The sequence below is a fragment of the Canis lupus genome, chromosome X (assembly GCF_003254725.2).
Source record: "Canis lupus dingo isolate Sandy chromosome X, ASM325472v2, whole genome shotgun sequence".
Lineage (NCBI taxonomy): Eukaryota > Metazoa > Chordata > Mammalia > Carnivora > Canidae > Canis > Canis lupus.
The window spans coordinates 114528327-114554161 of record NC_064281.1 but is presented as its reverse complement, the minus strand read 5'-3'; the positions used below and the strand labels follow the sequence as shown (position 1 = coordinate 114554161).

Genomic DNA, 25835 nt, shown 5'->3' with positions numbered 1-25835 from the left:
GGCACAGTGGTTTAGCGCCGCCTTCAGGCCAGGGCGTGATCATGGAGACCCGGGATCGAGTCCCACGTCGGGCTCCTGGCATGGAGCCTGCTTCTCCCTCTGCCTGTGTCTCTGCTCTTGCCTCTCTCTCTCTGTCTGTCTCTCTTTCTCTCTTTCTGTCGGTCTCTCATGAATAAATAAAATCTTAAAAAAATGCACCCCAAAATGCACAAACAACCAAATAATGCCAAATAATTCACAGGAGCTTTACATAAGAGGCCCAAATGGCAAATAAGTATCTGAAAAGATACTTATTACTAATTAGGAAAATGCCCATTACAATAATTGAACATCATTTTGTACCCTTGAACCTAACAATATAAAAATCTAATAATACCAAATTTTAGGATGTGGAGCAACCCAAACTTGTCATTACTACACAAAGGACAGTTAATTAGGTTCAAGAAGTCTGAAAGACAACTTGGCATTATCTCAAAAAATTGAAGGTGCTTATCCCCCATGACCTAGCAAGTCTTTCAGATTCTCTTCCTAGTTTCTTGTGCCAATCACCAAGGAGATGTATGTAAGAATTTTCTTTTTTTTAAAGATTCTATTTATTTATTCATGAGAGACACAGAGAGAGGCAGAGACACAGGCAGAGGGAGAAGCAGGCTCCATGCAGGGAGCCGGATGCAGGACTTGATCCTAGGACTCCAGGATCACAACCTGAGCTGAAGGCAGAGGCTTAACTGCTGAGCCATCCAGGCATCCCTGTATGTAAAGATTTTCTTAATTTCATTGCTTTTGATTGCAGAAACCTGGAACAACCCAAGTATCTGCCAGTAGTAGAATAAATATATTCTTATATAGTCACAAAATTAAATGTTAAATGATAATGAAAAATTAGTAGATTGCAGCCATGAAACTATACAGTTTCTACTACAAGAAACTGTAGGAAAATAACACTGAGTTAAGGGGGGAAAACACATTCAACGTGTTTCCATTCATAAAACATTCAAAAACAGGCAAAAGTAAACAATATAATGTTTAGGGATACAAATATAAATAATAAAACTATATGAAGAAAAGTAAGTGGCTGAGAAATGCAAGATTCCTATTATTTGGATGGCTGAGAGGTGGGAACGAGATGAGCTAGGAAATCACAAGAAGCATACATTAATATTTATTAGATTATTATATCTCATATTCTACACATATTCCTTTGTATCTACTCATGATTTAGGAAAAATAAGCAACAAACAAACAAACAAACGAGTCTCAACCAAACAGACCAAGAACTAACAACAACGCCACCAAACCAAAACAACCGCACTCAAAGGTGTGCATCAACATCAGCACTAGGGGATGCCAGAATGGGATGATTTTTCTTAGATTCCTCAGAGAGTAAGGGGAATTGGTGGCCTGCATATCTGAGAAAATCCAGGGGGTTGGTTGTGCAGACGGGCTGACAGGGGGAAGGGAAAATAAGGATGGAGCTCTGCAAGCTAATGCTAAGAGAGCTTAAGACTTACGAAAGCAATATTTTAATTATGAGATCACTTTTCAGCATAAAATCTGTCCCTCACACAAATGTCAAAGGAGTGTATTTCTGCATTAGCGAAGGGCAAATTGGGGTGGTGATGGGGAACCCGGACAAAGGTGGAATATTAAGTGACTATTTCATTGTTATACTTTGCAATGCTTTTGTGATGCTGTAAATCACATTATGTGTTCATGACCAACTTTCTCAGCGCATATTTATTTTTAGCTGAGGAGTAAAACAACTTTGACTAAATGGTTATTGTTACTGACTGCTAGCATTCACGCTAAGCTTGCTGCCCCAAATCCGATAAGAAGAGACTGGTTAACAGCCTCTTCACCATTTTATAGGTGAGTTAATGAAATCTTGATCTGGAATATTCCTAAGGTCCTTTATCATTCTGAGCCTCTATAGCTCTCTACTTAACAGTACTTAGTAGGAAATGGTCACTTTGACCCCACTCTGCTTGGGAGAGGTGCTGCTTCTGAGATTGGTTCAGAAAGGATACATTTGATTTCTGTAGGTCACCTGGAGATTCTGGGCTCTGATGTGACAAAAAGACATGTATGTCATCCTAGACCATAGCTGACATGACACTGGCACTGCAGCCAGAGTTGGGCCTCTGAGATCTGGCCCAGAGAGAGGTCCTAATTGTTACCCCTTCTAGAGGATGTCTTCAAACTGTCAAACCTTAAGAATTTTCTGATCACCACAGTGATCTGGTTGTTAGGTGATATGCCTTCTAGTCTTGTTTCTGACTTATAACATGTGCCTTTGGGCATGTTATTTTAGAACCTCAGTTTCTCCATCAGTTGCGTGGAAGATTTCGATCAGGTGATCTCTGAAGGCTCCGTGGAGGTCAGACATGCTAGGTTTGTGTGATTCCAGCTGATTTCATCTACCCTCATGGCACCTTTCTGACATACGTTCATGAAGCGCCCATCCCGAAGCCTACTAAATAAATGGATAAAAAAAAACCTCACAGGTATATCAAAGCTGTGGCTTTCAAAAGTCTAAGATGTATAGCTGATCCTAACCCTCTACTGTCATCTATTGTTTCTCCTTTCTTAGCAATAGGATAAACATTTTAGAATGAAATATTAAAAAAAAGTTGGATTAACACGTTGTGACATTACAGCTTACGAGTACTGATAATAATAATAATGCTGTGACTGTTAAAATTAAGCTTCAGAGAAAGAATTCTAGGATGAGATTAAAAAAGGAAAAACAAAAAACAAACTTTTGTTCTTCTGCTCCCTTGTGGAAAGTTTGGTGTACTACAGGAATCCAGGTCATGCATCCCTTGTGAAACAGGTTCTGAAGAGGTTTGATTTTTTTCTGTAAGAGCCCAAAGCTCATCCTCATGCCTCCCAGGGCCTGCAAAGTCCTTTCTGTATGTTTGCAGAATATTTTATAATTTTTTATTTTATTACTCTGTTTGAAGCAAATGTTTTTCTTCACAACTTTGAGAATTCTTTAGAGATTTAAAAAATCTTTTTCTAAGAGAAATCCAGTCTGATAGATTGGCTACTACATATCCAAAATGTTTATACTCCTCCACCCTACATAGACTTATTTAGACTGTGTATAGCTTAAAAATCACTAGTCGAAAAATTTGTTGACTGTCATGTTTTTGAGGAAGTCAGTACATTTTGATTCTAATATACATGTTCATTAGAGAAAAATATAGAAAAGGACAAAGAAGAAAAGCCAGTAGTATTTTCAGTAACCACTACTGATTCTTTGCATTATTGTATTCCAGGTTATTTTCCTAAATACATTTATCATTGTTTTACATTGTAAACAGTTAGTAAACAGTTGCTGAATATATTTTTTTAAATACAATGTCCTTTGTAAACATCGTTTTAACTACTTAAAATATTCACTCAAGTTTATGTGTAATCACATCTCATTATATTTTTATGATACATGATACATCTTCAGAAGATATTTTCCAGAAGGTTTGTACTATTTTATATCCCTACCACTAGGATATAAAGTTGTCCATCTCACTGGACCCTCACCAAAATTGAATATTATTGTTTATGTTTTTATTAAATTGAAGGATTAAAATGTATCTCACTTTAATTCCCATACTTGTATTCATCCGTATGTCTTTATATATACATACACACATGTGGATGTAACATGTATATACATAATATGTATATATAGAGAAAGGTGAGGTGATTGGCAATTTTTTTCATTTCTTTTTGTATTGAAGCATAGTTGACATACAGTATTAGTTTTAGGTGTACAACATAGTGATTTGACTTTTTTTAAGATTTTATTTATTCATGAGAGACACACAGAGAGAGAAAGAGAGAGAGAGAGAGAGAGAGAGAGGCAGAGACACAGGCAGAGGGAGAAGCAGGCCCTGTGAAGAGAACCCGATGTGGGACTCGATCCTGGGACTCCAGGATCATGCCCTGGGCCGAAGGCAGATGCCCAACTGCTGAGCCACCAGGCATCCCTTGCTTCTGTTTTCTTGTTTTAAGCTTGCTAATTTTAATGTTTCTTACTATTTCTTTTCTATTCTGAGTCCTTTTATTTTCCTAATTGTTTTCTCTTTCTTTTTTCTGCAAGGTCGTCTTCTTTCACTAATAAATAACCAATAATCCAGTAAAGATCATCATAAAATTAAACAAGAATAATTTGTTTTAAAGAAGATAGTTTATTGAATATACTGCAAGGGAACAATAGGTAGGACAGCAAAGGAGAGCCTGTCTGCCAGGAAGCAGTGGTGGGGCTCTGTAGTTAAGGGGAGGAGTGAGGAGTTATGGGAACATGTAGAATTTTCCTTTTTTTGGTACCTATGCCTGGTTGTAAGTAGCCAACTAGGGCCTATGGAGCCTGCTTGCATTCAGCCTGGTGGTCACTGGGGGCCCTTTTACCTTACTCAGGTTTCCTTGCTCAAGCCTGTTGCCTAAAAGAAGCCTCTACCTTCTCCACTGATAGACTGACAATGACAAATCCTTGGCATTCGGGTGGAAATTTCATCTTCAATAGCTGCTTCATGCTAGGCAGGGTGGGGGTGCTCTGTCCCTACCTAAACTTATTGGTCCACCAGGGGTTCTGTGCAGTTATAGACCAGAGCATGTATTAGATTAACATGTTGATAGGTGATTTGAGTGAAATTCTTAGTGGCCTGGCCCATGAGATTTAGGGAGAGGGGATCCTCTGATGGTATGCACTAGAATTCTTGTTGAATCATTTGTATATGGAATTGTTGGACTCTGGAAGAGACAGATTTAACAAAGAGATTAAAGAGAGGGGGACCAATAATTAGGAGTATGAGTATTGAAGCCGGGGGTCCTAAGAAAGGAAGGAGCCAGGATAACCACAACCAGGTTTGTTACCAGAAAAACTGTCCTTGTTTGTTTCCCAGAGTTAGGAGTCTCTCATGTTCTGTCTCCCTTTCTGATATTTCCCACTCATTTTTTCTCCTTTCCCCTTTATTCCCTTTCACTATTTTTTATATTCCCCAAATGAATGAGACCATATAATGTTTGTCCTTCTCCGATTGACTTACAAGGGGTGATAGGGGTGGTAGAAAGGGAGGTGGGTGGGGGGTGGGGATGACTGGGTGACGGGCACTGAGGGAGGCACTTGATGGGAGGAATGAGCACTGGGTGTTATGCTGTATGTTGGCAAATTGAACTCCAATAAAAATAAAATAAAATAAAATAAAATAAAATAAATAAAATAAATAAAATAAATAAAATAAATAAAATAAATAAAATAAAATAAAATAGAAAAACTGTCCTTGTGTTGCGCTGTCCCAGAGGGAGGAAGTCACTCATATGTGTCGGAATGTTTTTTGCCTGTAGATCAAGATGATGACTGGATCAACGGGAACAAAGGAAAAGGGGCTAGAGGTGAAAGAAGCAAGGCAGCAGAGAGTCAGCCAGAGTCAGGGAAGGGTCCCAACTTAGTCTCTTAAGAGTGCAGATTCGCCCTGGACTAGCTTCCACGGCCAATTGTGCCACACACTGGGAACGGAGACCTCACCGAGGATGGAGTAGGAAAGGAAGTGGGGAGTCTAACCTGTTCACCCTCAGACTACACCAGGCCAGAGATCTTCAGTTGTCTGAGAAATACTAGGGTTAGACTGCTGAAGGGCTGGAAAGAGAAAGGAGAGGGAGAGAAGGATCCCTCCAAAGGGCAAGAGGAGAAACCCTTCACCCTTTCAGGCAAGGATGGTCTGGCTGGTTCCCATGGGGCTTTGGATCCTCACCAAGGAGTAACCTCTGTGAGTTCTCCAAGGGGTACTAGAGTTGGTCCACAGAGGGAAAGTCCTGAGAAAATTCTGGAGAATCTGGGGAAGGTCCTGTCCTGGCAGAGTTTGCCCCTGCGAGCCACCAAATGTGGGGTGACCTGATTGGGTGGAGGCCCACGGCACTGGTGGTGAAAGAATTCACCCAAGACAGAACAAAAAAGGTAGTTTATTTTACTGAATACCCTGCAAGGGAGCAGTGGGCAGGACTGCAATGGAGAGACTGCCCAAACAACAATAATTTTTAAGATAAGCTGAGAGCAACAAAACTTAGAAGATTTAAGTCTATGGAAACCTAAAGCAATAGATCTTTTTCAGAAATTGTCTTAACTTTTTTTTTTATGAAATCCAAATCAATGCAATAGTACTTAATTTATTGGAGGTAATAGATTTTAAATATGTGAAAAATTATTTTACATATATAAAATGGCAAAAATTATCACCTCAAATATTTTCCAAATGTAAAATCAGAATAATTTACAATTTCTAAAGAGTTCATAAGTAGGAAAATTAATTATTAAAAAATTCATAAGAATCTACACCCTACTGGTAAATTGGGGATAAGGAAGTCAAGAAATATGTTATCTAAAAAAAAAAAAAAAAAAAAAAAGAAATATGTTATCTCTTTTGTATGACATTTTTAAATAATTATAACATACTATGAAAGTTAAAAATTTTGTAATGAGAATACACATGGTTATACATAGCCTATTTGAAAGAAGCTTTATTATTTTCAGTGACTAGGTTATAGAAAAATCCAACAACAATTTTTCATGACAAAAACAAAGGTCTCAAAGCATTTTGCAGTAGACATTAATTAGGCTGGGTTCTAATCCTCTGATTTTCTCTAGGAAACAGCATGATAAAATTTGCTGTGTTTTAACCATTACATGCCCAGTGAGAAGTACAAGCAAAGCAAGATTAACACTTCCAGTTTTTAGGATAGAGAAGTGAGGAATTGGGGCACCTGGGTGGCTCATTCAGTTGATCATCCAACTCTTGGTTTTTGGCTCAGGTCATGATCTTAGGGTTGTGAGCTCTAGCCCTGTGTGAGGCTCTGTGCTCGATGGGGGGTGGGGGGAGTCTGCTTGGGATTCTCTCCCTCTTCCTCTGACACTTTCCCCACTCAGGCACAAGAGTTCTCTCTCTCTTTGTCTTTAAAATAAAAAATAAATTAATCTTTTTAAGAAAAGAAGTGAGGAATTATAAAAACAATGTGCTTAGGGACATCACAGTACTAATAAGTGATTATGTAAGGGAATCTTAGGACAAGTGACTCCTTAACCCTTATGCATACAGAATTTACTAGTTTAGCCAAAGGCAAATGTGTACATTCTCTTCTCCATAACATTGAGGTATTATTTTTATTGCTTAGACATTAAAGCAACAAACATTTGAATGTAATTTTTTGAGCGAAGTTTAAAAAGATGTCTTTATATATATTGAATTTCCTTAGGTCTGTGGAGAAAATGAAATATTTTAAGTAGTCCAGTTAAATTTTTTTTACTAAAAATAGAAAGGATTTAATTACAAAGAAAAGGAGAAAGTTTTCCAAAGTTATGATGAGTTCAGGCAGTTACAGCATCATAATCCTTTGAAGGAAGTTTTTAAGAATGCAACTTGACAAGTCCATGGACTCCTTTATTTTTTACTGTTCTATTTTGCAAAAAGGAATAGATGCTAAGAAATAATACAGTGGGTTCTCCATATGTTCACTCTGACATCATTAGATGCAATACACTTATGCAAATTCAGTAAACACCAATGTAAACCACAGACTTCTGTGAATTGTCGTGTAAACTTTAGGGTTTGATATCCTAAAGCATATACTTTATTATTCTGGGATCCCAACCATGTATTTATGACATGTTTGATACTGAGGCTGCTGGTGTTTCTGTCCTCATGTTGCCTACAAAGTAACTGTGAAAAATTCCAGCCAATGGAAGGAAGTCCTTCCCTTTTGTGGGGAAGACCCCTTTGCCCCCTGCCTTTTGAAAGGTCCTGGGAATCCCACCTGGCACCATGTCCTATATACCATCAGAGGAGGTAAATGCTTGGTTTGCGAGATTCCTGGCTTCTGTGTTTAATTTTGCCTGAGAATATTTTCATATTTTCCCTGGTTGCTATGTAATTATTAGAATCATATATATATTTATCTAATTAAAGGTTTCACAAACTTTTTCTATAAGAGGGCACATAGCAGATATTTTAGGATTAGTGGGCTATACAGTCTGTCTATTGCAGCCATAGACAATAAGCAAATGAATAGGTGTAGCTGTGTTCCAATAAATCTTTATTTACAGAAACACGCAGGTTAGAAAACAATGAATGAGGATGGAATGTAAAGCATCTGTGATGTCTCCTTTTCCTATTCTTAATCTTTAGTGGGTTGAGATCAAGCAAAAAAATAAAATAAAATAGATTTGAAAAGAAATTAGAAGTGAAGCCTGTGATTTATAAATTAGAGGCCACACTCACTGCTCTTTGCAGGACTTTGTTTACTAGTGTGATGCTCTATGATCCGAATGCAGAACAGCAAGTCCTTGTCTCCTATAGCTCATCCTCATAATAATTTTATCTGCAGCTGTCACCCTTCTTCCGGTCTGTGTATTTCTATTCCCGTTAAAGTACATGGTATACAAGGGAATCTTTCTTCACTAAGGAGTCTGTCATCTTTGTCTCTGCCAGATGACTTTTCACTTACTTATTTGGCTTTTGTGCCAAGTGCTAATGGAATTTGGGCACATGACCATTGCCACATTAAACTTAGAGACATAAACTAATGCTTTTTGCATGTTTATTGCTTCTTTTTGCCTACAGTTTCCTTTCTGCTGCAGTCCATAAATAATAAGACATATTTCAGGAGGGTCCTTTCCCCACTACTTAATCCTTTCCCCGTTAAATGGCTAATAAATTTGACTACCATTTACCTTGTTCTTTACTTTTATAAAACAGTGTTCTCATTTTCAAAAATGTTTTTAATAATTTAAAAGTTGTTTCAAAAGCATAATACTTTGCAAGTGGCATCCGAAAAATTTGGGTTGGTTTTATAGCTTTTACCACTGATAGCTCTAGTGCCTCAATTAACCTCCATTAATAGGTATATTTTGAACATTTATTATATTAAACAGTGTAGTAAACTAATATCTGTTGTTCAACTGAAACAAGTAGATAGAAATTTGAGACAAATACCAGAGGTACTTTTTCAGCTACCAAGAAAATCAATTCAACATAAGATACTGTCCACGATTATCTGCATACCACAGTCTGTTTTCTGCTTTGCTTTGCTAATGGAGATTTAGATTTAATGTTCTTATTACCAAATATACTGGTGTATTCTGAGAAAAACATCATCCAAACTAGTTATTTGGGTAGTGAAGATAGAAATATAAACTTTTGGGGTGCCCGGGTGGCTCAGCGGTTTAGCGCTGCCTTTAGCGCAGGGCCTGATCCTGGAGACCCGGGATTGATTCCCACGTCGAGCTCCCTGTGTGGAGCCTGCTTCTCCCCCTGCCTGTGTCTCTGCCTCTCTGTTTCTGTGTCTCTCATGAATACGTAAATAAAATCTTAAAAAAAAAGAAATATGAACTTTTGGGGCGCCTGGGTGGCTCAGTGGTTGAGTGTCTGCCTTTGGCTCAGGGTGTGATCCTGGAGTCTCTGGATCGAGTCCCACATCAGGCTTCCTGCATGGAGCTTGCTTCTCCCTCCGCCTGTGTCTCTGCCTCTCTCTGTGTGTACGTGTCTCTCATGAAAAAAATAAATAAAATCTTTAAAAAAAAGAAATATGAACTTTTTTAGTATAGCATGACACATTCAAAGCCTTATGTTTCCTTAACCTGGGATTGTGGCTGTGTGGAGAATTATTTATTTGGTTGAAATCACAGGGAATACATAATTTTATATTCTTGATTGTTTTTACTTTAAAGATTTTATTTATTTGTCTATTTAGAGAGAGAGAGAAAGAGTATGTGCACATGCTCATGGTGGGAGCTTGTGGGAGTGGGGGAAGGGGCTGACAGGGAGGGAGAAGAGAGGGAGAGAGAATCTCAAGCAGATTCCCTGCTGCGGGAATTGCCTGAGATCACAAGAGTAGGCCACTTAACCAACTGAGCCACCCAGGCACCCCTGATTGTTTTTATTTTAACAATATAAAATTACTTCCCCCATTGGATTATAAAATAATTTTGAATCATCTTTTTAATCATTAAATCATTTTTTAAAGATTTTATTTATTTATTCATGAGAGACAGAGAGATAGGCAGAGACACAGGCAGAGGGAGAAGCAGGCTCTGTGCAAGGAGCCTGATGCAGGACTCAATCCTAGATCCTGGGATCATGCCCTGAGCTGAAGGCAGATGCCCAACTGTCCCAATCATTAAATCCTTTATAGCAGTTTTATGTTCACAGCAAAATTGAGAGGAAAGGTAGAGAGATGTCACATAATACCCTGCCCCTACACATGCATAGCCTCCCCCATTATTAACATCATTCATCTGAGTGGTACATTTGCTACAGCTGATGACCCCACATTGACACATAATTATCACCCAATAATGAAATATTGTGTGTCTGTTTTCCACTGTGTACAATAATGAAATATTGTGTGTCTGTTTTCCACTGTGTAAATTATGATATAATAAAATGTCTACCCATATCAAGATTTTCCTAAATTTAGGATTATTTTCTTGAACCAGAGTTATATGCATACTGGCTGAAAAGTATATTATTCAATATTTCATTTTAAAAATTGACTATCTTTGTAAGTATAAAGTAGAACCATATATTATTACTTTGATGACAAAAATATGACTTTATCTTTTAAATTTTTATTTCTTTGATTTCTACTAATGTTGAACCTTTTTTCCTCCAAACTTATTAACAATGTTTTTCATCATTTGTGAATTCTCTGTGTTACATAAATTGCTCAATTGTATATAAAGGGTTTTAACATCTTTATTAAACATTTATATTGAGCTTTTAGAATATGTTTCCATATTTATTATATTTCTAATTTATTGTAGTCCTTTTAGCTTTTCTAGTTATACTTTGAAATTTGGAGACTCTGAGGTTTATTTCAGTCATTTGTATCAACATTGCTTTGTGACTTCTTTCTATTATGAAACTGAGGAAGTCCCCTTGCCCATACTTGAAAAAAAATTTAATCTCTGTGTTCTTCTAGAATGTTGCCAGTTGATTTTACTTTTATTTTTCTAATCCAGCTGGAATTTATTTTGATCCATGAAATAAGATTAATATATAAATTCATTTCCCCAAACTAAAAAATAATAGCAGCATCATTTGTCCTTTCCCCAGTGCTTTATGATGTTGTTCATCATGTATTACATTTTATATATGGTAAGATCTTTTTCTGAATTATGTAGTAGAAAGATCTCCAAACTTTTTTATCACATGCCTTCCAATACAAAGTATTTAGCATGTTCCAGTGGTATATGTAGATTCATTTTATTACATACTTATACTACTTTTGATTCATATGTTAATATCTTGACATCGAGTCAAAATATACTTTTTAAAATATTTTATCCCACCCCTGATAAGTTTTTTTGCACACTATACACTGCTTATCACATGATTTCTATTTTTACTTAGTAACATGCTTTAATTTCCCTTATATCTCCTTTTCCCCTTCAGGATTATTCTTTTTTCCAAACATTTATTTAATATTTCTTTCTATATGAATATATGTATCATTTTGTAAAGTTTCCCAAAAAATCCCATTTAGACTATAATTGTAGTTTCATTCAACTTACATCTTTTTCTTTTGCCATCTTTAGGTAGTCTTCTAATTCTCATTGTGTAATTTTTGTCATCTTTGTCTCTTGGTAGAATTTTGAAAATGACTAGGAAAATGGTTTATGTTACTTCTAGGGACTATATGCATTTGCTATTATGGTAATTGATATTTTATTTTTTTTCCAAGTTATTTTAATATGTTATTGAATTTATAGGGTAACTGTATAATTTTACCATCCAAACCATTTCGCTTATTTTTTAAAGATTTATTTATTTATTTATTTGAGAGAGAGCATGAGTGGAGGGAGGGGCAGAGGGAGAGAATCATAAGCAGACTCCCCGCTGAGTGCAGATCCTGACATGGGGCTGGATCCCAGGACCCTGAGATCACGACCTGAGCCAAAATCACAAGTCAGATGCTTAACCTACTGAGCCACCCAGGTGTCCCAAACCATTTCATTTCTGTGAGTGAGAGAGGGCACTATTGATTATCATACTGAGCATCAGGCATAAATGGACTCTCCTAGGGAAATGAGGCCATCTATTAACTAGGAAACTGGAAAGCCTTCTACATTGGAGAATTCAAGTGCAGACAATTTTCAAAATAACCTTCTGTTAAGGGAGGAATAAGAGAATGGTAGATGTAGGGCAACATAGAATCAAATAATGCTATTTATTTTATTTAAAAAATATTTTACTTATTTGTTTTAGAGAGTGCACAAGCATACAGCAGTGGGTGGAGGCAGAGGGGGAGAGGGAGAGAGAAGCAGACTCCTTGCTGAGCTCAGAGCCCCATGTGGGGCTCCATATCACAATGCTGAGATCGTGATCTGAGCTAAAATCAGGAGTTGGACACTTACCTTACTGTGCCACCTAGACGCCCCATTGCTGTTTATTTTTAATTGAACCTGCTTAAATGTTGATAAGAAGACATCAGTAAAAATAGAGATGTTCAAGTGAAATTAGAAGGTTGAGCAATTAATGACAAAAAGTCTGTGAAGAGGTCATGGGGGTAGGATTTAGACCACAGGAGGAATAATCTTTGTGCTTAGAAGAAAAAGAGGAAAGGTAGCTTTGTATGCAAATAATTTGCAAGTGGAGGCTAGGTCAGTGATGTTTTTCCCATCATCTGTCAAAGCATATAGCATTGTATAATACTGAAAACACTCAAGAAATTTATCAAAACATCATATATATGGCACCTTTATTAGAAATGAGATTTAACATATTTGTTTTTGTTTCAGTCACAATGTCAGTGAAAATCATTGCTCATTAGAATAACCCTGCAATTGTATATGCGTATTTTTGCAATATCCATCTGTTCATACTGTTATAGTGTCATTTTAACTTTTTTCACCTTTAACTTTTTGGCCCCCACAAGTGTTCCAAAAATACACTGCTAAGAGAAGGTTTACACATAAATAAGCACTCTGGTTTTTATTTCATTTCTATCTCTTTTAAGCCCTCCCCACTCCATTAATTCCATTACTTAGAACAGGTATGCATGGTTGTTGCTACATTAAGTTGTATTATTTGTGCATTCTGTGTAGCACTTCTGTTTGGCAGAGTACATTGTGTTTAGCCTAGGACTTAGGCAAATCCGAGCACATTTGGAGGCCCTATCAGGCAAAACCACCTCTGGGGATCCATTTTTCATAAGGGATTGTGGAGTCTTCTTGGAAGGAATTCATCCTAAGGCAAGATGGATTTCAGATACACAAATCATTTCAGGACCTTGGGTCAGCGGACAATCTGAGTGATAAAAAAAATACACTGTACACAGCATTCATCCTTTCCAACTGGGGCTGGAAAATCCTGTCATATAGAGCCTCTACCACCTCTAACAGCTCACTTCTTTCTCCCAGCTGTGCTCATCCTTCATTCTAAACCTTGAGCAGAGCTCTATGCTTCAGGTCTCTTTCTCTTCCCACCCCTGCCCCTTCCTTTCTGTCAGCCCAGCAGTTCCTGCCCTAGGCCAGCTTCCTCTAGGGCTTTGGTCACAAAGAAGTGACAGCAGATTCTAAAAGCTTTCTGCTAGTCATCATCCTCATTGCTTTAAAACTTAGATTTACAAAAGGGACTACCACACTACCTAGTTTCTAAACCAGAATTTCCCCTAATGCCAAGCATTTGCTTACCATCTTCATGGTTTTACCCATACCTGTCTTATCTCCTATAATATCATTTATTTAATATTTTCCTTTGAATCAACTCATGACTAGCATCTCCTCTTACCTTTGTTTTGTTCTAGGCAGTAATACCACGAAATCACAGTTTGGGTGTGCTAGCTACAGTTTTAGAATATGTGTACATATTATATATAATATATACAAAGACATATACCTATGAAAAAGTAGCATAACAAACCAACCTGGAGATATTTGGGATGGACATGTTTTTTCCTTTCAAATAAGCTGGATGGCATGGCATGTGACTATTTCATTTACTGATTAGAGCAGGGTTTCTCTTTCATTACTTGTTCTACCATCTATCTTAATTCATAAATGACTAGAGTTGATAGAACATTTTATGTTTTGAGGTAAGCCTTTTGTTTTGGTGAAGACTTTGAGGTAAGCCATTTTAAAGCATTAACAAATTGGCATTCATCTTTAAAAAGATTTCTTTATTTTTAGAGAGAAAGAGGATGCAAGTGTGAAGAGGGGAGAGGTAGAGGGAGAGGGTTTCTAGCCGACTCCTGGCTGAGGGCAGAGCCAGATGTAGGGCCGATCTCAGCACCCTGAGATCATGACCTGAGCACAAACCAAGAGTCAGATGCTCAACTAACTGAGCCACCCAGGTGCCCCCTAAATAGGCATTCATATAAAGAAGAGATCAGTTAGCACCATCTTATTTTATCTGAAAGTCAAAATGATAAGCTATGAAACAGTATCCCAACAGGTATTTTGAAGGATTGTTTCCCAAGGAGAATTCAGATATCAGATTCTTTAAGGTCTTAAAAATAAGCAAAATCTGTATTTGGAATTGAAGAGAGAAAGTGTCATTGCAGAATAGATTTTCTTAGGCAACTCTAATAACAAGGATCAAGATATCCAAGACTGAAAGAAAGTTATTTGGCCATAAAAAAACAACAAAATCCCTGCTGTTTATCATAGTACCAACTTTTCAAGAGTGTCCCCAAACATATGAAGGCCATTTCTAGCCATTTTCTCTGAAATATTTAATCATATTAATAGAAATTTAGTAGTAACATGTTTTAGGTATTGGAGTTTACATGGTGACCTTCGAGTTTCAGGACAGATATAGAGATACATCGAGTTACTCTCCTTGCTAGGGAGGCAGCACTATAGAGTATAACAAATCCTTGAATCTCAAACTTAGTAACCATGTTATCTTAAATCACTTCAGCATCATATACCTTAGTTTTCTTGGCTATAAAATGGGAACAATAATGATTCTTCTCTGGGGTTTTTGTAACATAAATGATAGGATATATATGCAACATTTTATAAAGTGCTTTATACATCTATAGGTTTTCAGTGTTGTATTATTAATATTGAGCCTTTCTCTGGATATGGTTATAACACTTGCAGATTTGGGAAAGAAGTTATTTGTTCCCATGCTTCTGATGAAGGCATTTGGAAATCATATTTTTTTTTAGGAGAAATGATGGTCACATTGATATGTTCCATTTTTTAACTTGGTTCTGTTTTTTTAATAGCTTAAATTTTATTTGCACTATTTTTTGGCAGTGGTTTCATTCTTTGGGTACCTGAGGTTGACTTAGACACTTGGAAAGTGTCTTAAAGCTCTGTATCTACTTTGGTGAAAGAAGACACCATAAACTGGTTATTTAAGCAAGAGAGAAGACTTGTTTTCCCATAATGTACTTTCATCTGCCATGTCATCAACTCTGAACATTAGAGACTTTTCCTAGGATTAGCTTTGTTAACTTTCCACAGCTATGCACCCAGACCTCCTGACCTATATTCACCAACTTTCACTACTATATAACTTTTGAAGATTACCACTTTTGTTATGGAGTAAAGCCTACATCATTTCATTCATTCAGTAAACATTTCTTGCTCCCCTATGCTGGGAAGGGGCTGTGATAGATTCCAAGGTGAATATATTGACATAATTGACTTCAGAAAGGTCAGGATAGGGGATCCCTGGGTGGCGCAGCGGTTTGGCGCCTGCCTTTGGCCCAGGGCGTGATCCTGGAGACCCGGGATCGAGTCCCACGTCGGGCTCCCGGTGCATGGAGCCTGCTTCTCCCTCTGCCTGTGTCTCTGCCTCTCTCTCTCTCTCTCTCTCTGTGACTATCATAAATAAATAAAAATTAAAAAAATTAAAAAAAAAGAAAGGTCAGGATATAGTCATGGAGTTGAAGTCATAAACAATCATAGTGCATTGTGTTTAAGGAGAGGAGAGTGAAACCCACAACTGCTATGGGGAAGTGAAGGCCTAAGACTCACCCTAGGCCTGTTAGGGAAGGCTTCCTAGGTAAGATAAGATCTGAAGTTCATTATTCACTCATTTAGCAAGTGTGCATTGATAACCTACTATAAATGTGCCTAGCTTTGTTCTAGGTACTTGCAGTATATGGTGAGCAAAATTGGGGCTAATTCTTCCCTTAGTACTTATATTGTATTAAAAGAGACAGTTGCTCCAGTAAATACAAAATTACAACCATGGTAATTGATGTAGAAGAGAAGTACCTAGTAGTAGGAGAGCTCATAATAGGCATATTTGTTTTAGTTTCTGGTTAGGTTAGGAGCAGGCTTCCCTCAGACTGTAACTGAGAGCTGAAAGATGAATAGGAATTAATGCATTTGGGTTGGGCCATAGACTAGTTCTAGGCAGAATGAACAGCATGTTTAAGAGGGAATGTAGCCCTTGGAGGCTTTGAGAAGCACCCAGTGAATAGCAGCCCTTTTAACTGTTTAGGTTTTGAGTAAATTCAGAGGAAAAAAAAAGAGGAGTAGGACATAAAGATGATACATGAAGATCATAAAGATGATTCATCTATCATCTTTATTAGTGACAAAGTTGCTATTGGAAAATGTTGCTTGGGTATGAAAGCCGAATTCACTTTCTATTATTGAATACCAGAATTAGTCATATTTACCTGCCTAGTTACAAAATATTGCAGACTACTTATATTCTCCACAGAGGGAAGAAGCCTTTTGTGAGATTTACCACATGAAGAAACAGAACATGATTTGAATATTGTGTACAGTGAGTAGAAAGACTATGTAGAAGGGAGAGGTTGAAGATCAAAATGGGGATGAATGATGAATGAAGGTTCTGGAAGAGGTAGGCAGGCAGAGACTAGACTTCAGTAGACATGTGATGAGTCCAGGGCCCAGAGTTTAAGGAGGCACTCCTCAGGATTGTGCAAGTACAAGGTTGGCCTCATGAAAGTAAGCACTCCTTAAATATTGTGTCCTGGGTACCTATCCTGCTTTACCCTACTCCTGGTCCTGCTGAAGGGCATGGAATTGAAAGCACAGGGGAGGAACTGGCCATGAGGAAGAGCAAGGAGACTGGAGGAATGTTGGGGGAATGGAGATGTATGCAAAAAATGGAATAGTGTACAGGAAGGCAAGGGAGAACCTATTGGATGGTGTCATGCTTCTTGATGAACTAGAAACAAAGTTAACAGCTTAAAATGCGCATGGAGTTTGAGAGTCGTGAATCTTGAGAGTGTGCTGACAAAGGAGGAGGGGTCCTCACAAGCAGTACTGAGGACCTTGTGAAGACGGACCTTCCCACTTGTGTGCAGCTGCCTGGGTTCATGAGTGGCAGAGGCATGACATAGCACCAGCCCAGAGGAGGGGTTTGCTAAGCTCAGTATGACAGTGGGTAGGAATAAGCAGTGCAAGTGAGGGCAGAGTCCAGGCGATAAACCGTGGGAACCAGGCACTGTATAGGGATGCACGGTACACATGTAGGGTGATAATGGTAAAATTAAGGGAGACAGTAATGGTCTCGGTGAGGTTAAAGAAGACAGATGGTCAGAGTCAGGTTGGTATGTGAGAACTGGGAAGAATACCAGTGATTTATTCCCATTCTTTTGGCAGATGAATCTGTTCTAGAGTGTTTCTGAGCGAGGCCCTAGAAGCAGATGGCTGTGGACGTGTAGCAGTGTCGGTGAAATTTAAAAGATGAAGGAACTAAGAGGCTCCGTGGCAGTATGGTAAGTCCACACAAAGAGTGAATTGCCCCAGGATGGTGGGTGCAATTGGATTACAAATATTCCCAAATGCCCACTGCTTATTAATAAGTGCCTCAGGAGCAGGCCTATAGAAAATGGTAGTCAGGGGGGTTAGAGCATGGTTTAGTGAGGCGGCATGAGTTTGAAAGGAGCAAAACTTTACTTTTTTTTAAAGATTTTATTTATGTGGTCATGAGAGACACACACAGAGAGAGGCAGAGACACAGGCAGAGGGAGAAGCAGGCTCCCTGCAGGGAGCCTGATGTGGGACTGGATCCTGGGACTCCAGGATCACACCCTGGGCCAAAGGCAGGTGCTAAACAGCTGAGCCACCCAGGGATCCCCAAACTTTACTTTTTTTAACATGAGTTTTAAAATATGTGGCGATGTGAAGTGTTGGATAATAAACAGGCTCTGTTTCAGAAAGCTTCAGAGAACTAGTGTCTTCTGAAGGAAGTCAGGTTTCATTTGGCTTTGGTGACAAATTTGTCTTGAAGGGGATATAGGAGCATATCATTGAATGAGGTTCATGAAGGGCCCAGTGAAAAGATTGTTGTTGTTGTTTTTTTTTTTCTTTTTTGACGGGGAGTGAGGAGTGTTCTTGTATTATCAAGAGTACACAGTAGTATGGAGAAAAGAGTAATAGGGACACGTGTGGGCTCTGATATCATATTGACTTGGCTTAAATTCTAATTCCATAAGTTAAAAGCCCTGTAATTGTGAACAAGTTATTAACTTGAGTTCCTTGCTTATAAAATGGAGTTATATGCAGGTCATGGATTATTTTGAAGAGTAGTGAATTGATGCATATTTGTGCTTAGCACATAGTAAGTGTTAAATAAACGTTATTATGATGATGATCAATTATGGTGAGGAGATGAGCAAAGATAATAGAGACATGAGGCCTAGTGGCATTAACTGACTTTAAATTGTAGAAACCTGGGGGTGTTCTCATCTGTGGTATAGTATGGAATTTTGAGACCAACATGTTGGAACATGGAAATAGGGCATCAGTGAGCATGCCAGAGCTGTCCGTCTGGTTCATTGGCTTTTCTCCTGGTATTGGGAAGGTAATGGGCAAAATTAGGGTGGTTCTTCTACCCACTCCCTTCAATTTTGCTACAGAGAGAAAAGTCCTGTCGAGATGAAGAGTGGGAGACTATGAAGGAAGATGAATTAATTACCACTTTTTTTTGGCAGAATCTGAGAATTATTAACAAAAAGGTCTGTCTTGTCATAGGAACCATACCCTTATCAAAAGGAGACTCTTTCCCCAAACTTTGAACATCTTACTGGTTCCGTCTTCATTTTTTTGTTTATTTTTTTATTTGAGTTTGATTTGCTAACATATAGCATATCACCCAGTGCTCATCCGGTCAAGTGCCCCCCCTCAGTGCCCGTCACCCAGTCACCCCATCCCCCGCCCACCTCCCCTTCCACTACCCCTTGTTCATTTCCCAGAGTTAGGAGTCTCTCATGTCTTGTCACCCTCTCTGATTTTTCCCACTCATTTTCTCTCCTTTCCCGTACAACCCCTTTCACTATTTCTTACATTCCCCATATGAATGAAACCATATGATGTTTGTCCTTCTCCTACTGACTTACTTCACTCAGCATAATATCCTCCAGTTCTATCCACATTGAAGCAAATGGTGGGTATTCATCATTTCTAACGGCTGAGGAATATTCCATTGTATACATAGGCCACATCTTCTTTTTCCATTCATCTTTCGATGGACATCGTGGCTCCTTCCACAGTTTGGCTATTGTGGACATTGCTGCTATAAACATTGGGGTGCAGGTGTCCTGCAGTTTAACTGCATCTGTATCTTTGAGGTAAATCCCCAGCAGTGCAATTGCTGGGTTGTAGGGTAGCTCTATTTTTTTAACTCTTTGAGGAACCTCCACACAGTTTTCCAGAGTGGCTGCACCAGTTCACATTCCCACCAACAGTGCAAGAGGGTTCCCCTTTCTCCACGTCCTCTCCAACATTTGTTGTTTCCTGTCTTGTTAGTTTTCACCATTGTCACTGGTGTGAGGTGGCAATGTGACAGGATACAAAATCAATGCCCAGAAGTCAGTGACATTTCTATACACTAACAATGAGACTGAAGAAAGAGAAATTAAGGAGTCAGTTCCATTTACAATTGTACCCAAAAGCATAAGATAACCTAGGAATAAACCTAACCAAAGAGGTAAAGGATCTATATCCTAAAAACTACAGAACACTTCTGAAAGAAATTGAGGAAGACACAAAGAGATGGAAAAACATTCCATGCTCATGGATTGGAAGAATTAATATTGTGAAAATGTCAATGTTATCCAGGGCAATTTACACATTCAGTACAATCTCTATCAAAAATACCATGGACTTCCTTCAGAAAGTTGGAACAAATCATCTTAAGATTTGTGTGGAATCAGAAAAGACCCCGAATAGCCAGGGGAATATTAAAAAAAGAAAACCAGAGCTGGGGGCATCACAATGCCAGATTTCAGGTTGTACTACAAAGCTGTGGTCATGAAGACAGTGTGGTACTGGCACAAAAACAGACACATAGATCAATGGAACAGAATAGAGAATCCAGAAATGGGCCCTCAACTGTATGGTCAACTAATATTTGACCATGCAGGAAAGACTATCCACTGGAAAAAGGACAGTCTCTTCAATAAATGGTGCTGGGAAAATTGGAAAGCCACGTGCAGAAGAATGAACCTGGACCATTCTCTTACACCATACACAAAGATAAACTCAAAATGGATGAAAGATCTAAATGTGAGGCAAGAATCCATCCAAATCCTAGAGAAGAACACAGGCAACACCCTTTTCGACCTTGGCCATAGCAACTTCTTGCAAGATACACCTATGAAGGCAAGAGAAACAAAAGCAAAAATGAACTATTGGGACTTCATCAAGATAAAAAGCTCCTGCACAGCAAAAGAAACAGTCCACAAAACTAAAAGACAACCTACAGAATGGGAGAAGATATTTGCAAATGACCTATCAGATAAAGGGCTAGTATCCAAGATCTATAAAGAACTTATTAAACTCCACAGCAAAGAAACAAACAATCCAATCATGAAATGTGCAAAAGACATGAACAGAAATTTCTCCAAAGTAGACTTAGACATGGCCAACAAGCACATGAGAAAATGCTCCACATCACTTGCCATCAGGGAAATACAAATCAAAACCACAATTAATTACCACTTAAAATGTATTCTGTTATTCTGTGCTTATGTAGAGTTGTTTTCCTCTCAAGAAGTCACTGTGGGTCTAAGCCGCACAAGGGAAGAACTTCTGAGAGCTATCATGTGTTGCTTCCATTTCAGTGAAGTAGTGCAAGCATCTAGGTCCATCAGTCTTGGGAAGTGGAGTCTTCAATTCCAAGAATATTTGTTGAATAATCTCTGTGTATTTGGTAGCCCTGCTAGATCCTAGGGTTATCAGGAAGTATATCTTACTTTTGTATCCTTCCCCCAAAACCCTGGGTTCTTGCAGAAATCTTATGATTGAGCTACAGTGTCCAATGGAGAATAGGAAGCATCAAATCTACTAATTTTAAAAGATCCTCTCAGCTTAGAATTAGATCAAATAGGATAGAAAAATATCTCTCCAATGTAAGGTTTGAACTGTGTGACTTAAACTCCTAAATTCTCAGCCTTATTTACCATCTCCCTCCTCTGTCTTATACATAGTTTAAAAATTATGAAATCTGTCAAAGATACAGAAAGGTGTGGAGGATAATATAGCTAATACTCTATATTCCTCTACATGTTTACTTTGTACCAGGTGCTGTTCTGTGCACTTTACGTGTATCAACTCATTTAATCCATATACAATGCTATGAGATAGGCTATTATTATTATTCTTATTTTGCAGATAAAAACAGTATCTAAGAATGTATGTAATTTATTCAGAATCACCCAACTAGTAGGCAGTCTTTCTCTTAATCACTTATACTATACTGCTTTTCATTTGTCATTGTTAACACTTGCATATTTGCTTCAGATATTTTTATAAGAAAAATTACAGAATAGGGGTAGCCCTGGTGGCACAGCGGTTTAGCGCCGCCTGCAGCCCAGGGTGTGATCCTGGAGACCCGGGATCGAGTCCCACATAGGGCTCCCTGCATGGAGCCTGCTTCTCCCTCTGCCTGTCTCTGCCTCTCTCTCTCTCTCTCTCTCTGTCTCTCATGAATAAATAAATAAAATATTTTTTTAAAAAAGAAAAATTACAGAATAGAGTTAAATCTCCTCATCAGATACTCCTAATTTCTCCTCTTCTGTCTTCCCAAAGGTAACAGCTATCCTGAATTCAACGTTTATCAATTACATGTATATTTCTATAATTTTTCTCTCTGTATATTTATACATAGATAATACATAGAAGTTTTTTGCTAACTTTTTATAATTTGTTTTTTTTTCACTTAACAGTTTTTGAGATGTAGTCTTGTTGATATATACAGCTGGAATTTGTTCATTTTTATGATGTTAGTATTCCAGTGAGCATATATTGTACCTATTCTCTTATTTATGACCCTGTGGTAGATAGCATTCTTTTCCCAGTTCTTTATCCCTCCCTATATCCACACATTTTCATTGTGCTTTTTAAATTTTGTCCGTTAGAAGCAGAATGTATTTTCCTGCCCAATTAATGTTACTCTTGGCCATATGACTTGCATTAACCCAAGGAATGCTAGCAGGCATGACACAAGAAGGGGCTTGAAATGTGTTTCTACATTTGAGCCTGCCCTCTTGCACCTCTGCTAACATCATGGCAGAAAAAAAGCCCCAGCTAGCCCACTTGTCCAAGAAAAAAAACAGCACATAGAACAAATCTGTACCGAATTCGTGGCTTGGAACCAAAACCAGGTCAGCCCAGCTGAGATCATTAGATCCTCCTTATGCAGCCTGAATACAAGTGAGCAAGAATAAATGAGAATTGTTTTGAGCCCCTGAATTTGGGGGTAGATACAGCTGAGACAGATTTTATGTTTGTTTCCAATATTTTACTACTAAAAACAATTCTGCTGTAAGTAATGTGCAGTTTCCTTGAATGTGTATGGGTTTCTCTTAGGTACACATCTAAAAGTTGAATTGCTGCATTATAGAGTATGCACATTTTCAGCTTTCTGAGGCACAGTGCTAGTTTTCCCTGCAAAGTGTAATTATAACTAATGAACGGTGTTTTTTTAAAAGATTATATTTATTTATCCATGAGAGACACAGAGAGAGAGGCAGAGACACAGGCAGAGGGAGAAGGCAGGCTCCATGCAGGGAGCCTGATGTGGGACTTGCTCCCCGGACTGGGATCACGCCTTGAGCCAAAGGCAGACACTCAACCGCAGAGCCACCCGGGCATCCCATGAACCATGTTTTGTTTGTTTCTTCACCTCCTAACAATTCCTATTTTCATAATTTCATCTGTTTGCCATTCTGACAGGTATTGAATAATATCTCATTTTATTTTACATTTCTATGATTACTAATGAGGTTTAACATATTTTTCATATTTATTGTGTATGTGGGTTTCATTATGTATGTGTTTTCTGTTCCTATCCTTTGCCCATTTTCTATTCATTTTATAAGACTTTTAATGTTTCATTTTTTCATATCTATCTGCTCTTGCTCCATTTCAGTAATTTCTTTTTTAAAGCAGATAATTGCTTTATTTATCTCTTTGAACACCCTAAAGTACTTATTTTAAAATCTTTCTCTAATTCAAGGATCAGTAGACCTTTTCTGTAAAAGGCCAGACATTAAATATTGTAGGATTTGTGGGCCAGACTCTGTGACAACTGCTGAACTCTGCCTAAGTAGTATGAAGGCAGCTTGAGATCATACATATACAAATGGACATCACTATGTTCCAATAAAACTTGATTTACAAAAACAGGCATTGAGCTTCATTTAGCATGAGGACCATGGAACTGACTGTGGTCTACAACTAATTTCATCTGGAGTCAATTCCAGTTCATGATTGATTTTGTTGATTGTTCTTAGTAATATAGATCTGTGTGCATTTTAGATTTTGGGTTTTCTTTAAGGGGAGCTTTTTTTTTTTTTTTTAAACAATTGCCTCCACCCAGTCACAGTCCTCCATTTCAGTCCAAAGTCATGTAATTTCTGTGAAATCTCACTCTGACAAAAAAGGTGATACTTCTTTCCTATAGAGTATTTATTTGTATTAATTGTGCCTTTGAATATGTCGTACTGTGTTTCTGGCAGGGGAGGAAGGTCGGGGAAGGAGGTAAACACATTTTCTCTACTATGTTTTTCATTCTTGGGAACAGGGTCTATGTATTGTTTCTGATGCCTAGTAACTAGAAAAGTATTTGCTGAATTTCTTGGAACATTTTCATTAGAGTTTTAGAGGAATATAGATTTAAAGAAAACAATCAAATTGAATTAAAGGATTTGATTTGAAAAAGTTTCTTATCTTCCAATATAATACACTGCTAACTGTGAAGTAGAGAAGCTGCAAAGACATTTATAGACTCTTACTTTCTTACTACCCGATTAATAGGAATTGACCTGGAATGAGTTCTTACTATAGTGAGTATTCCGACAACTGATTTAAAGAAGGTTAATACAGACAAGAATCCTCCTTTGGTATAACAATGATTGTAGTTAATTATACATCCATTTTATTTGAACGTAATTTGATTCCATTTACTTGAGAACTCTTGTACACAGGAAAAAAAACATTAAGGTGAATGAAAAGTTAGAAGTCTCAGAAGAGTTTCAAATGAAGTGATTAACACTGAGGACATAATTGAGAGGCTGTTGAAGGTATTATTTCAAAGAAATGTCTTTCTTTTTTTTTTCTTTTTCTTTTTTTTAAATCTGAGTTCAATTTGCCAACATAAAGCATATCACCCAGTGCTCATCCGGTCAAGTGCCCGCTCAGTGCCCACCACCCAGTCACCCCAACCCCTCGCCCACCTCCCTAGAAATGTCTTTCAAATCAATGTGTTATTATATAGTAGTTAATTTTGTTTTCTGACATAAAAAAATCATTGAAGGCTTGCTTATATGCAGTTTATTGTCAGTTTGCTTTTTATTCTTTCTTAATGCCAACATTATATAGCATACCTTGCCTATTTTTAAGTGATTTTCACAGCATAATTTCTCTTTAAAGATATATCACTCTTTATTTCCCTTTATCTCTTACTATATATTTTAAGTTATATCTGCACCATTATTTTACATCAATGTGATTACAAGTAGGAGGGTGCAAAGTTTTAGGAGACCATTTTACCAAAGAGTTTTAAATTGTTACCATTCTGGAGTTTAGGATTTCTCCTTATTTTGTCATTTCTGTTGAGGCTGGCCTGTATTTATCGTAGCCAACACATAAGTTATGCATGTGGTCTGTATGTATCTCTGACCAAAGGGTAAAAAACAGAATATTCAGTGTGCATTTTAACCCCCAAATAATCTCCATAAGATTATTTCAGAGAAAAAGGCCAAATTACTACTGTTGTCAGTTTGACTCCAGGGGGCAGTATAAAATAAGAAATAATAAGGCCTTACCTACTCATAGTTTGTACTTAATGTAATTATCAAAGCCAGAGGGAAATGATGGATTTTATGAAGCCAACCAGAATTTCACTGTGTAAGTTATATCCTTCTGAGATGGCTCTTTAAATGTGGGAGCCAGAGTGTCCATTTGAATTCTCATGGGAAGGCTAATAACTGCTTTCTTGCCGTGTTTTAGTGTTCTCATCTGCAGTCCTTCTATGATTTTAACACAGACAATATAGTTCCTGTAAAAGACTTGTTAAAAATTCCCTGTATTTCAGATGGACCTTTCCTTATGTGTACACATGCACACGTGAATAGACAGGTCCCCACATATGCATATCACATAGCCAGAGATAGGAAGCTGTTAGCATACCATTATGGCGATACACTTAAGCAGGTGACATACTAAAATGGTGGTGACAAAAGCAATTCATTATTTAACGGCAGGCTCTGTTCTAGGACCTTTATATATTAACTCTCATTTAACCTTATAACAAAATCTCATTTTTACAGATAAGGAAATTGAATCTTCGTAATTTACCCAAATACTGCCAGCTAGCAAATGGCTAATGAGGATTCAA

General features: G+C 37.8%; 1 long non-coding RNA gene across 2 annotated transcripts in view; it reads left to right on the top strand.

Moving 5' to 3' along the window:
- The window catches only part of LOC112668574 (uncharacterized), a 162985-nt gene that overhangs the window by 30653 nt on the left and 106497 nt on the right, over positions 1-25835 (top strand). For both annotated transcript variants that reach the window (XR_003141725.3, XR_007409350.1), the window contains exon 3: positions 17594-17709. This is a non-coding gene — a long non-coding RNA (uncharacterized LOC112668574). The remainder of the gene's footprint in view (positions 1-17593; positions 17710-25835) is intronic.